The sequence below is a fragment of the Phyllostomus discolor genome, chromosome X, assembly GCF_004126475.2.
Source record: "Phyllostomus discolor isolate MPI-MPIP mPhyDis1 chromosome X, mPhyDis1.pri.v3, whole genome shotgun sequence".
NCBI lineage: Eukaryota > Metazoa > Chordata > Mammalia > Chiroptera > Phyllostomidae > Phyllostomus > Phyllostomus discolor.
The window spans coordinates 65,665,629-65,679,344 of NC_050198.1; the positions used below are offsets into that span (position 1 = coordinate 65,665,629).

Sequence of the window (13,716 nt, forward strand, 5' to 3'; positions counted from 1 at the left end):
GACACTAAAATCCTCAACAAAATATTGACAAACCACATCCAGCAAGATGTTAAAAAGATCATACAGCATGATCAGGTGGGATTCATCCTAGGAATGCAAGAATGGTACAATATTTGCAAATCAATAAATTTGATACATCACATAAATTGAAGAAAAGACAAAAATCACATGATCACATCAAGAGACATGCAAAAAGCATTTCATAAGGTACAGCATCCATTTATGATAAAAACACTCAGCAAAGTGGGAATAGAGGGAGCATTCCTCAACATAATAAAGGCCATATATCAGAGATCTACAACCAACATACTCAATGAGCAAAAACTAAAAGCTTTCCAACTAAGATCAGAAACAAGACAAAGATGCCCACGTTCACCACTTCTATTCAACATAATATTGGGAGTTGTAGACATAGTGATCAGACAAGGAAAAGAAACAAAAGGCACCCAAATTGGAAAGGAGGAACCAAAACTGTCATTGCTTGCAGAAGATATAATAGTGTACACAGAAAACCCTATAGACTCCACCAAAAAACTATTCAACTTAATAAGTGAAATAGGCAAAGCAGCAGGATACAAAGTCAATATTCAGAAGTTGAAAGCATTTTTATATACCAACAATGAAATATCAGACAAAGAAATCAGGAAAAATTCCCATTTGATATAGCAACAAAACAAAGTATCTAGGAATAAACCTAACCAAGGAGGTAAATGATCTCTTCTCAGAAAACTACACAGCACTGAAGAAAGAAATTAAGGAAGACACAAACAAATAGAAGCATGTACCATGCTCATGGACTGGAAGAATTAGAATCATCAGCATGTCCATACTACCCAAACAATTTAGAGATTAAATGCAGTCCCCATTAAAGTACCAATGACATAATTAACAGATACAGAACAAACCTTTCAAAAAATATATGTAACCATACATGACCCCAAATAGCTTCAGCAATTTTGAGAAAGAACAGAGTAGGAGGGATCATAATACCTGACATCAAACTCTATTACAAGGCACTGTAATCAAAACAGTCTGTTATTTTTCAGAGCCTTTAAAATAATCTAAATCAGCAGGTATACAGAAAAATACTAAAACCATGATATTTTCAACAAGATCAAATACAAAGAAAATATTAGATACAGTGAAAGAACACAGGAAATAGCAAATCTATTATTTTTTCATATGTAACACAAAACAATTTAAATCTGAAAATAAAATCTGCATCACTGCTAATAGTAACACAGTTTCTATGAATAATTTTAAATAAGTACAAATCAAAACCCAAATTATAAAATAATAAATCTTAATCAAATAGTATACTCAATGTGAACAAAATTTGTGACTGTCAAACACCTAACACATCCCAATGACATACATATACATATGCAATATTTTAAAAATATATATTTTCTTGAAAGAGAGAATTCTGAGATTATTTAAAAGTTAAAAATCATTATCTTGAAATGTTGGAATTCCAGATGAGATATATATATTTTCTAAATTTACCAAAGATTTTTCCAGATTTTCCACAAGCATTATTTTATCATTAAATAGATTTACTAAAAATGAATTGCTCTTCAATAGTCTTGAAAACATTATTTTTAGAGAATATACTTGATATTGTTATAAGAATGGCTTAGATTATATTTAAAAGAGGCTGATGATGCATAATTTCATTGTTCTTTAACCCCAAACTTAGTATACTCAAAAATTACATTTTGTTCCCTAATGCTAATGTTTTATTCAAACATTAATATTTCAAATAGGTATATTAGTTTTAACAACTCATATCTCAAAAATATTTGATTTTCTATGCTGTCCAAATGATTGTTTGTTAAGATGCAAGTTTAATACACTCAAAAATTTATTATTACCCATATCAATAATCACAGCATATAACAATCACCAAACTTCCCTATGATCAGGATGTAATAGGACACTTTTTAAAAGGTTATCTCATATTAACATGGATAATAGTCACCAAACCTGATTTTCAATAAGAATAATTTAAAAGTACATTGCTAATACCAACATTTCCTCATCTTTTTAAGGCAATTGCCACTATCTTCTCAGAGAGCAGGCCTTCTACAGGTGCCTTCTCAGTTTGAGTGGGGAGGGAAAGGATTATGCAGGCATGTGTTAGTTCCCACTATAACTATAAAATGTCTATCAGCCTCACCTTTAACTGGAACATAATCAACAACAAAAAAAAATAGCAAACAAAATATAACCAGTGACATTGAAATTAAGAACAACCTAACAATAGCCAGAGGGGAGGGGGGAGGGGACAGTGGGGAGAAGGGTTTTCAGGAGCTACTATAAAGGACACATGGACAAAACCAAGGCGGAGGGTGGAAGCAAAGGAGGAAGGTGGGTTTGGCTGAGGTGGGGGGCTAATGGTAGGGAGAAAATGCAGACAACTGTAATTGAACAACAAGAAAGTAATTTTACAAAATGCCTATCAGCCTGATAACAGAGACTGACCCACACAACTGTAAAACATGTGATGAATTCATCAGCTTAGAGGGGACCCGTATTCCATTACTCTGTGCTAATTTAATGGTCAACACCAGGCTGAAAGCACACTGCAGAGAAATAAGGGTGAGATGCTGGTATTCAGTGGCATGATGAAATGTAATGCCTCAAAGGAACAAGATAAAGATTGTAGGAAGTAAAGTCCTACAACAAACATAAGCGATCTTGCTGCTATTTTTATCATAGAATTTAAGATTGGCCAATTTGCTTTGTGAATGCAAGCTGTTTGTTACTATAAAAAATGGGCATTTCCCCAAACCCCCACATTGGTTTAATACTGAACTGTCAATCACTAAAATCCATAAACCTCCCATAGCCCTCATGTCCAATAACACGCCACAAAGCAGTTGTCTAGCCAACAAAAAAGATTTATAAATAAGAACTGTGGTAGAAAAATGTAGTTGTCATTTTGTTTGATCAAAACTCTTGCAATTAGAACATTTCTTTAAAAAATTATTTGAAATACAACCCTTTAGACAGATATCTAGCTTCCCAGTTCTCCCTGTCTCAAAGATCTCACACATACATCAAAGTATTCTGTACAAGACATTTCTCTTTACACTAGTATCACCTTGACCTTTTCAATATTTAACTTTCAGGAATAGATCCATACACATGAAAGTGGGTAAAGGAAAAGAAAATTGGAGACTGTGATAAATGTATTTTCATTTATGAGCCCAAACCCCTAGCACTCACTCTTTCATAAAAAAATAAATAAAAACATTACTTCAGAGAAAAACCTAACTTAATGTAAATAACTGTGTTTTAAAAATAATATATTTATAAAAACATCTACCTAGAGCATAGAGGTCTTTTTTCTTCCAAAGCTCATCTTAAAAGCCACCTTGATGAACTTTTCCTGTTCCATCTAACAGAAGGAAAATAGTACCACACATACTCCAAACAAAGGTGCTCAGGATGCACAACACCACACAATGTCAACAACAAAAACAATGCATGTGAAAATGTATATAGCAACTGTAAGAGAACCATTTTCATAGTTCTCATTACCCTTAAACCTAAAACTAAGTAAACTTGATGTCATTATCCTTATCTCACGCTGGAGGAAACAGGTTCAGACAAGTAAATTGATTCACTTGGTGTCAGAACTAGAAAGTTACAGAGCTGGGATTGTATCCATCCTAGGTCTTCTTCCCCATCTAGTTAATATATTCCACTCCCTATTAGATCCATAACCTTTAACAATCTAACTGCAAGTCCTTACTTCCATTCAAGCCAACTGGTATTTTCTTTACCAATTTTCCCCATTGCTCTTACATATAGTGCATGCCTCCATTAGAACAGCTATCTTACTGTACCATAGCTATGTGTTTACAAGCCTCTTTTTCCACTACACTCTAAACTCCCTGATCATAATAATTTCATCTTGGTTCCTCCAAAACAAGGGAAAGTACTCTACATAAAGGAAGCTCTTAGTCAATATTTTCTGAATGAGTATTCTGAAGTTTAAATGACTACCATATATTCTACTCACCTAGCCTCAGAGTACACACAAAGTAGTAACTAATTACCTTTTAACTATTTTCCTAATCAATTCACATTCTACTTATTTGTTACATTTCAATATCACTGAATGTTATTAATTTTATTTCTAGACCTTAAAACTATTTGCATCATATTATTTGGTCCTTGAAAGATTCCTGTGTAACTTTCACTCTAAACATATTACAGAAGGCTCTTGGTATCCAGTGAAATAACAATAATTTTTAAAGACTTTCTCTGCACAAGTTCCTAAGAAACACTAAGAGGAATAAAAGATGGTCCCCATCCATGATTATCTAACCTTCTGGGAGAATGAAAAACAATTTGATTGTCAGAACTAAGGACATCATAAGAAAGCAGGGGTTACATTCATCATACCTTCAACTTCCTCTTTGATAGCTCAAATAATCTTATGTGTAATAACATTATTTATGTAGTAATAATGGGTACAACTGAAAATTGCTTTGCTACTACATATATACACCCAAAAGTTAATTACTGTTAATTAGGAAACCTGATATATTATAGCTACATATATACATACATTCAAAGAGCACTAAGTAAATTAGGAGTTGTGTTCTCTAATCACCTCAAGCAAGCATTTATTTAAAGTTTGTTTCAGGTTGACTCTCACTAGAAAGTGTTTCATACAATAACATTAACCATCCCTTGTTAAAATGTGCTGATACTGAAGTTTGTGTTAACTAGATTACCTGAATACGGAAGTGAGTGAGTCAAACACAGCACCACACAGTCAAAGGCTTAACATGTCCTTGTTCTTTAGGATTTCTTTTGATTCCCATTAGTTTAAGGGAGCAGATAGATTTAAAATAGATGGTCTGGCATTAACAGTTTGACAAATTCCCCGAAGGGTCTGTTCCATATAAGGATGTAACAATCCTAGTCTTTCCTGATTATTATAATTTCACTAATGAACTCATTTTTCAGCAGAAAACTCTTCTTGTGTTACCAATTGAAAATACATTATTAATATGTAGAACAGCATCAAAATGTATAACATTAATATAAAATGGTTTAAGTGAAAATCAATTAAGGTCTGTTACATATTTGGAGGGATAAGACTGGTTAAAATCATTTGGCTGACTATTCCTAAGAAGAGTGTCTTCAATAACCAATTAACTTTTAAACAGTAAACACATTCAATGAACCATTCTTAAATCTAATACTAAAATAGCACTAGACACAGTTTGGGAGGGGCAAGTGATGAATTGGGAAATGGATGCACATAGTTAAATGACAGGTTCTTATCAAGTCAATATATTTTGTTTTGGATGGTGAGGTCAGAGGAACTTTGATATATAATCAAAGATAATTAATTCACTTAATAAATAAATAAATAAAAACTGAATCACCCACAAATCAACAATGAGAGGGTTATGCACTAAGGGGCTGTGATTAGTCTAATTTTGTGAATTGGAGGAATAAAATAGTGCCAGCAATACCAAACTAAACACATTATTACTGTATGATCTAGCAATCACGTTCCTTGGTATTTATTAAAATTAGTTGAAAAGTTATATCTACAAAACAAACCTGCACACAAATACTTATAACAGCTTCATTCATAATAGATAACACTTGGAAACAACCAAGCTGTTCTTCGATAGATGAACAGATAAATTCTGGTACATCCACACAAGAGAATGTTATTCAGTAATGAAAAAAAAAAAGCTATCAGGCCATGAAAACTCATGGAACAATCTTTAAATGCATATTGATGAGTATAAGAAGTCAATCTGAAAAGGTTAGACAAAACTATGGAAATAGTAAAGTGATCAGTGGTTGCCAGGGGTTGGGGGAGTCAGGAGGGAAGATGAATAGGTGGAACATGGGATGTTTTGGGCACTGAAACCATTCTCTATGGTACTATAATGGTGGAAAGATGCCATTATACATTTGTGAGAACCCCTAGACTGTACAGCAAAGATGTAACCCTAAGGTAAACTAGGGAGTTTGGTTGATAGTAATGCATCGTCCTCTCTTTCTCCTTCCCTTCCCCCACTAAAAAATAAATAAATTTTTAAAAAACATAAAATGAACTAAGGAGATCCCAAATTATCCTGAGAGAAAGACACTTCCTAACCCTTCCTGCCCCATTTGAATTACATCTGAATTCAGGTTATACAGTGTTTTATCAAAGTTTTATTACATGTATGACCTTTGACTGAATATACTATTTATAATCTTTGAAAATACAGTTATCTTTCCTCATCACCATCAACCAAAGGAAAAATATGGTAGAAGTTCTAACTGCTGGTATCCAGTTAAGTAATATTCCTATAGGGAAATGAAAAGACTCATGGTAACTGTTTATAATCCTTTCCTCAAAGGGGTATATTAATAATATTTAGTCATTATCAAGTTTGTATTGAGAGACAAACCTTAGGTTTAAGGTTATACGGCAATTATGTCTGACAAATCTTAAATATAGCATGTTCCAATAGAAGTACGTAAAAAAAAGTCCTTGCACTGGCCTCAAGCAACTCCAAGAAAAGTGTTAAAAGTAGAAGAGGTGCCCAACTTCATACCCAGCTTCATGATGGCAACCAGTGACAGACTCCACAGACTCCCAGTTTTACCAAATACAAAATCCACTCATGTTTAACATTAACCAGTAAGACCAGATCAGCAATAAATTTCTCCTTAGAAACTGATATATGATCTCTTGCTTACCACACAACCCAGAAGACTTGTATTGAGAGCCAAGAAAACTACAAAGCAGACAGATGCAAAGATAAGCAATGCTACACTTTAGGAAATTAAAGCAAATTACATTGTGGTGGGCAGTGACATTTTGGGTTGGCCAAAAAGTTCCTTGCCCCCCCCCCCCCATAAGATGGCTCTAGTAGCATTTAGTTGCCTTTAACTTCATTTAAAACAATTTTATTAGATTGTATTGTGACAGCTGACATATCAGTGTGCATTAAAAAAAACTTATGAAAACTGGTGAATTTTTGTGTTGCCACTTAAATATTAAAGGTGGAAGAAAAGATGCAACATTTTCCACATATCATGCTTTATTATTTCAAGAAAGGTAAAATTTCAACTGAAATGCAAATAAAGATTTGTGCCATGTATGGAGGAGAAGGTGCTGTCACTGATCGAATGTGTCAAAAGTGATTTGTGAAGTTCCATGTTGGAGATTTCTCGCTGGATGATGCTCCATGGTCAGGTAGGCCACTGGAAGTTGATAGTGATCAAATCAAGACATTCATTGAGAACACTCAATGTTATACCATATGGGAGATAGCCAACATACTCAAAAGACCCAATTCAATAAAGTTATTGGTAAAAATGAAAAATGTGTCTTTTATTTTACAGAAAAAAATCATATGGACTCTTGGCTACCTCAATATGTAGCAACTAACTGAGTGGCTGGCTCCTTCTGAACAATTTTCTTTGGGAACAGATGGAAACAACTTGTCAAAGGTATAGATAGCACACCATTCTATAAACAGTGGCTGTAGTCTCGAAGTATTAAGGAGGGGGGAAAAAGAATGCCCATATCTTGATCTTTAAGAACAAGCCTGCTTAGAGAGGGAATAAAAGCCGGGAAGATGACCAATTCCTTACACAATGAAGGTAAGTAACCTCTGATATATAACACATCTATTTCTTCTAAATTTTTCATAAGGACATGCTAATGACATTACCACTCTAAAATAAAAGGTCAAGAATGAGTTAATTTAATACTTCAAAATACATTTTCCTTTCTGCCAAATTACATAAACTCACAGGCTAAGTGAAATGTTCTCCAAGACAAATGAGAACAACTTAACCTTGAGAAAAGCTGAGCATCAATTTTTCACAAATTAGCCACTGGTGGGTTTGCATTTCAAAAAAAGAAAGATTAAATATTGATTTCACACTTGGGGAACTGCCCCACCTACTGATCCAAATGAAAACAAGAAATTCATCACCAGCATGTTGACAGATTATGATTTGTTTCAAGACATACCTTTTTACAAGTATTCTAGTCTGACGATAACACATTCCTACTACACAAGTTAATAGTAGGACCTGATGTAGTTGTTTTACTTCTAACATAAAGGCTACATAGCTTTTTAAGACATGGTTAGCAGCAAAAATTTTCAAATATAATTTGTTCAGATCAAAAGAGAGCATACAGGAATTGATGAATACATAGTTTCAGTGTATACATCTAAAATTGGACTACTACAGCTACAGCTATGAATTTTCTCTTGCACAGATCATGTAATTTGTTAAATGAAGAGGTTTTCTTATAAAAGAGACTTTGACTCAGTATTTGCCTTAACTCAGAAAGATGTTACAAACCCACAACATAAAAAATGCCATGTTAACATGTACATAGACACATATTTACAAGTGACTCATGAAAGATGGATTAAAAAATAAATAGAAGGGAAAAAAGTAAATTTTACATAAGGCCAGCATATGAGATAGTATTTGTTACTCTGTGAAGCTGGAAAGGGTTGCCAGAAACTGGGTCAGTTAAAAAACAAAGAGTGAATGCAGATGGGAATGACTCTGTGGAAATTACTGAATTCAGTTACTTTTTATTGTACATTAGTCAAAATCAAAATGAGGCATTCCCTAAAATAAACACTAGAGGATTTGTGTAAGACAGAGCATTTACACAATAAAAAAAAATGACATGTCAAGGTGCTCTTTTACAAATAATGTTCATTAAGACTGCCCATTGGTTCACATAAAAAAGTTGATATTAGAAATAGTTTAAGTTGAATATGGTAATTTTGATGCCTGAAAGACACAATACGTAGCCTAATTTCTGTGTAAGTTTCATGTTATTTATATAATCTTTAGATCAAGTGCTACTTATCCCCATCCTTCCTGAAATGTTGTTTAATGTGCTCAGTGCCCAATCTTTAAAGAGACTGAATTAAACATCTTATTTTAAAAATAAAATCAATAACTTTGAAAATAAATTTCTCCAATATAAAAAAATAAAATAGTCTAAATGTGGGATATGTTTCTAAGTCATGTCCATACCTCAAGTCTAGTTAATAATAAATCAAAATAACAATAAGAAACTAATAGCATCCAACACTCATAATAATGACTATGGACCAGGCCACTATTTGAAACATTTTAATCCTTTTAAACTCATGAAAATCAAGTGAGGAACTATTACTGTCCCTTCTATTTTACAGATGAGGAAATTGACATGTAAGAAGATAGGCAACCTACTGAGGGTCACCTAGCTAGTAACTGGGAATGTCAGGTTCAAACCAAAAGCCCTGACTCCCACGTTCATTCCTCTTAAGCTACAGTGAAGTTGCACAATCTCCTCCTTGACCTCCCCACCTGCCTCTGGTGAAAAAGCTGATGGGATCTTGCAAGCAGTTTAAAAAAATTTTTTTTTGCATTTTTTTCTACTACCATTTAGTTTCCCTACATTCTCCTCCCCCCATCACCACAGTGTTGTCCATGCCCATGAGTCCTTTCTACCTTTTTGCTCCATTCCTCTACGCCTTTACCCCTACCCCCAGAGCTGCCATTCTGCTCTCTGTCTCTGAGTCTGTCTCTGCTGTACTTGTTAGTTCAGTTTGTTCATTAGATTCCACATATGAGTGAGATCATATGGCATTTGTCTTTGACTGGCTTATTTCACTTAGCATGAGCAAACAGTTTTTAACAAGTGTCTACAGATAGTTTGCAGAGGAGTAAAGCAATGGAGTTGATCAGGTTCAAGTTGTTGAAAAGATGGATGCTCAGGATTTCTGACAGGATTAGGAAAAATAAAAGATAAAAATATGATTTATCATGAGGGAGAGAAGGAAATTACAGGGGGAAGCAGAGGCAAAAAAAAAGTACACAACAAAAGTAGTAAGTCTGAAAACCTGAAACAAACAAAATTTATTACAAAATAAAATTAAGAAAAAAGCCAAGAAACACATCACACTCCATCTTTAATCCCCAACAAACCAATCCTCAGATACATTGCTTCACTGGGACTGCTAGTTTTACTCCTAAATTTCCCCGAAATTCTTTTCCATTCTCTTCCTGACCTATTAGGAGACATCAACTACTGATCATTTCTCATTTTCTAGCTCTTTTTCTCCCTTTGCCATTAACCATGACTTCTTCCCATGATTCCATACTAAGCTTCTGGCTCCCCTTCTCAGCGACACTCTTAGAAAGCTTTCCTTTCCATGTTTATTTTTTTAGTTGCCTAAAATTTATTCCTAATTATATACCCTAACATATTAAAAGTAAACACACACAAAAATAATAGAAATAGTACACTGAATTTCAAAAAGGGTCCTTCCTATTTCTCTATCATCAAGGCCATTTTCTATCTCCTTAAATTAATTGGTTCCCTCCATAGTTAATGCTCACTGATCCTTTAAGATGTGCTTCCTCCTTTCCATTTCCACTGCTATTAACACAGCCTCTAAGCTGTTATCACCTGCCCCTTGATTGCTAAAACAGTCCCATAACTCATGTCCCTGCCCAAAGTTTCTCTGTCCAGCTGCCAGATCACCCTTCAAGATCCACCAAGGCTCCCAAATGCCAGTTGGATACAACCTGAACCTCGAGAATTTATTTTTGAAGAATGATCTGAAAATTCTCCCAACTTCACTCCCACTTGCAAACCCCTTAAGTAAATTTCTCACTATTCCTCAATGGGCATTTCCTAATCCACTCAAAGTGACTAAATTGTACATTCCCATCCAATGTAATTTTTGTAGATGCTTTACCTCTGTGCCTTCAACAGTAAGCGACTTAAAATATTAAGACCTATAGTTAACCATATATGTTCCTTTATCAGGAAGTGAGATTGTAAGAAAATTTCGCATTCATTGAATGTCTACCCAAATGAAGGAACTGTGCGAAGTTAATTTTCACAATAGTGCAAAGCAGGTATTATTAAACAATAGTATATCTCAGAACAAACAGTGACATTAAACCATTTGTCTAAGTTTACACAGCAGATTCATTTTGTTTTTGTTTTTGAGAGAGAGGGGAAAGGAAGGAGAAAGAAAGGGGAGAAACATCAGTAGGTGGTTGCCTCTCATGCTCCTCCTACTGGGGACCTGCCCCACAACCCGGGCATGTGCCCTGACTGGGAATCAAACTGACAACCCTTTGGTTCACAGACTGGCACTCAATCCACTGAGCCACACCAGCCAGGGCTGTTTTATTAATGCTCACCCAAGGATATGTTCATTGATTTTATAGAGAATGAAAAAGAAGAGAAAGAAACATAAATGTGAGAGAGAAACATCTATCAGTTGCCTCCTGTATATACCCTGACTGGAGACTGAACCCACAACCTAGGCATGTGTCCTAACCTGGGATCAAACTCACAACCTTCTCACGCATGGGGCAACACTCCAATCAACTGAGCCACCCAACCAGGGTCACACAACAGATTCTAAGTCCAAAGTTTACACCAATTCTCTCTCCTAAGTCTTTTCCTTGCCATAGTCCATCTCTTCCAACCTAGTTGGAAGCCACAGGTAATGTTGCTGCCTCTCTGAATACAACGACATGTCCTCCTGGCTGTAGCTGCTGTTTGCCTGTTGACTTTGGAAGCTTCAGACATCCAGGCTAATTCAGTAACTTAGAAACCAAGGTGCTGCAGGCTTTAATTTCTTTAATGCCAGCTCTTGGGCCCTGACTTACTGAGGTATGGTAGTCACAATGACATGTGCACATAGTGACAGCTGACAGCAGGAAGAAGACAAAATGCCTATAAAAAGCAGACATGAAAACTATTAAATGACAGCCAACTGGGAGCATGAGCCTCTCCTGTTATTCAATCTGTGCATTCCTCTCCAAAAGAAAACTGACAAGCAAGAACAGAGTGGCTGTCCACCCCTTTTCTCCCTATTTTCTGCTCAATGAACACATGACGAGAAAGGGGGATATTTTGTTCTAGCCCCTTCTGTTTTCTCTGTTTTAGTCCACGATTACCTCCTCTTGCTTGTAAAGATGCCCATGTAACACACCAAGGCAATGCTTAGCCATCAGCAACTCTCTTAACAGATTTCACAGGTTTTCCTCAGGAGGCTTCTTAAGGCACCATACTGTTACTTCAAACTATGTTTCTGCAGTGAACTCTTACTCATTCTTCGAGGCCTAATGCTACCTCTTCTGGGATGGTTCCTTCTAAAGACCCAGGAAACATGTAGAAGGAATATGCAGACACCCCAAGAAGCTGGTAGTATTTATAGCTTAGGCAACTAAGACTCCAGGTTTCCAAGGTCACCATAAGTTTTGTCTCATTTCAAATGCCATGTTCTTTCCAACTGTAGTGTAAGTTTCTGACAATTAACTTTTTTGATATTAATGTGAGTGTCTGACATTAAGCTCTTGATTGCCCAGGCATTCACATCAAAGACATCCATCTCCAATAAACACATTGCCATCAGCAGGAACAGATAAAGAAGCAGTCACCCCACCCAGGAAGTTCTCCTTTTTATAGAGGTCTGGCTGACTTAGATTACTGTTTGATCTCTTGATTTTCCATTCCTGAACTTTAATTCCTGCTGTTATGTTTTGCATTCACTAATAAAGAAGGAACTCCTTAAACCCTAGGTACCCCAATAAAGGCAGAATCCCAGGTTCGGCTTTCTTTGTCTCTGTTGTGATTTTGTGTGGGCCTCAGGGGTGCACCCTCCAGGACCTGTGGGTAATAAGCCTTGATTTTTTTTCAAAACTCCCTGATGGTTGCAACTGAGGTGCCTCTTGCAGTCATAATAAGAACCACAAGTGCTCCTCTAGCCACAACACTGGCTCCCAAAGAGGATAAATGGCTTTGGGGGCTTACTTCAGGGCCCAACTGAGTGCCCCCACGCATTTCTGTTCACTACTATCAACATGCATAGGCTGAAAGCAATATAGAACACCAACAATAGGATGTTTTTGCTATTATTTGAAGATATTCAGCAGTCACTCAATGCCTTGTATAACTCATTTGGTTTATTTTATTTACTCTTCATAACACCTCTGTAAACGTTATTACTAAACTCAATTTACAGAATCTTCAACATCAAAGAACCTAGGTAATTTGTTGCAAGTTACACAGGTAATAAGAAACAAAAGTAGGGTTTGAACCTATACCTTTTGCACTAAATCCAGTGGTTTCCTCACAGTTATAAATATGCCCCCAGTATCTTAAAACTATCTCTAGGACACTGAACATATACTGTTTTACTCTATAATTATTTATCAGTTGCCTTGCACAAGTCTTACAATGTGAAATCCATAAAGAGAGAGGCTATGTTAAATTGCACATTTATATTTTTCATTTCCACTGTAATATATGAGATAGTTCATTGCATGGACTATATATGTGGACAAAGGATGTAGAGTCAGGCCAACTGGGCTCAAATCCCAGCTCTGCCATTTCTATGAGAGTTTAGAAGAGTTTTTAATGACTTGGAACCTCATTGTTTTCTTAATTTAGATTTCCATAGTAGTACCTACCTCAGAGGGTTCTGAGGATTAAATGTGAATGTATGTTATGTGCTTAGCACAGTGGCTAGCACAAAATAACCTTTTGCTGAATGTTAGAGTCTATTGTTGTGATCATTGAATCCATTCACCACAGGAAGTACTCTTTTCAGCACTATGGCCGTCTGTGCTATTAAGTTTTCCTGGAAGAGGATCAATTAGGAATATCTCCCCCATGTGTCTGTTGCATCT

The 13,716-nt window shown here is 35.5% G+C and overlaps 1 protein-coding gene across 4 annotated transcripts in view; it reads right to left on the reverse strand.

Annotated features, from left to right (window-relative positions):
- DIAPH2 (diaphanous related formin 2) overlaps window positions 1-13,716 on the reverse strand; it is a 914,500-nt gene that overhangs the window by 592,805 nt on the left and 307,979 nt on the right. The gene's annotated exons all lie outside the window — the stretch shown is intronic.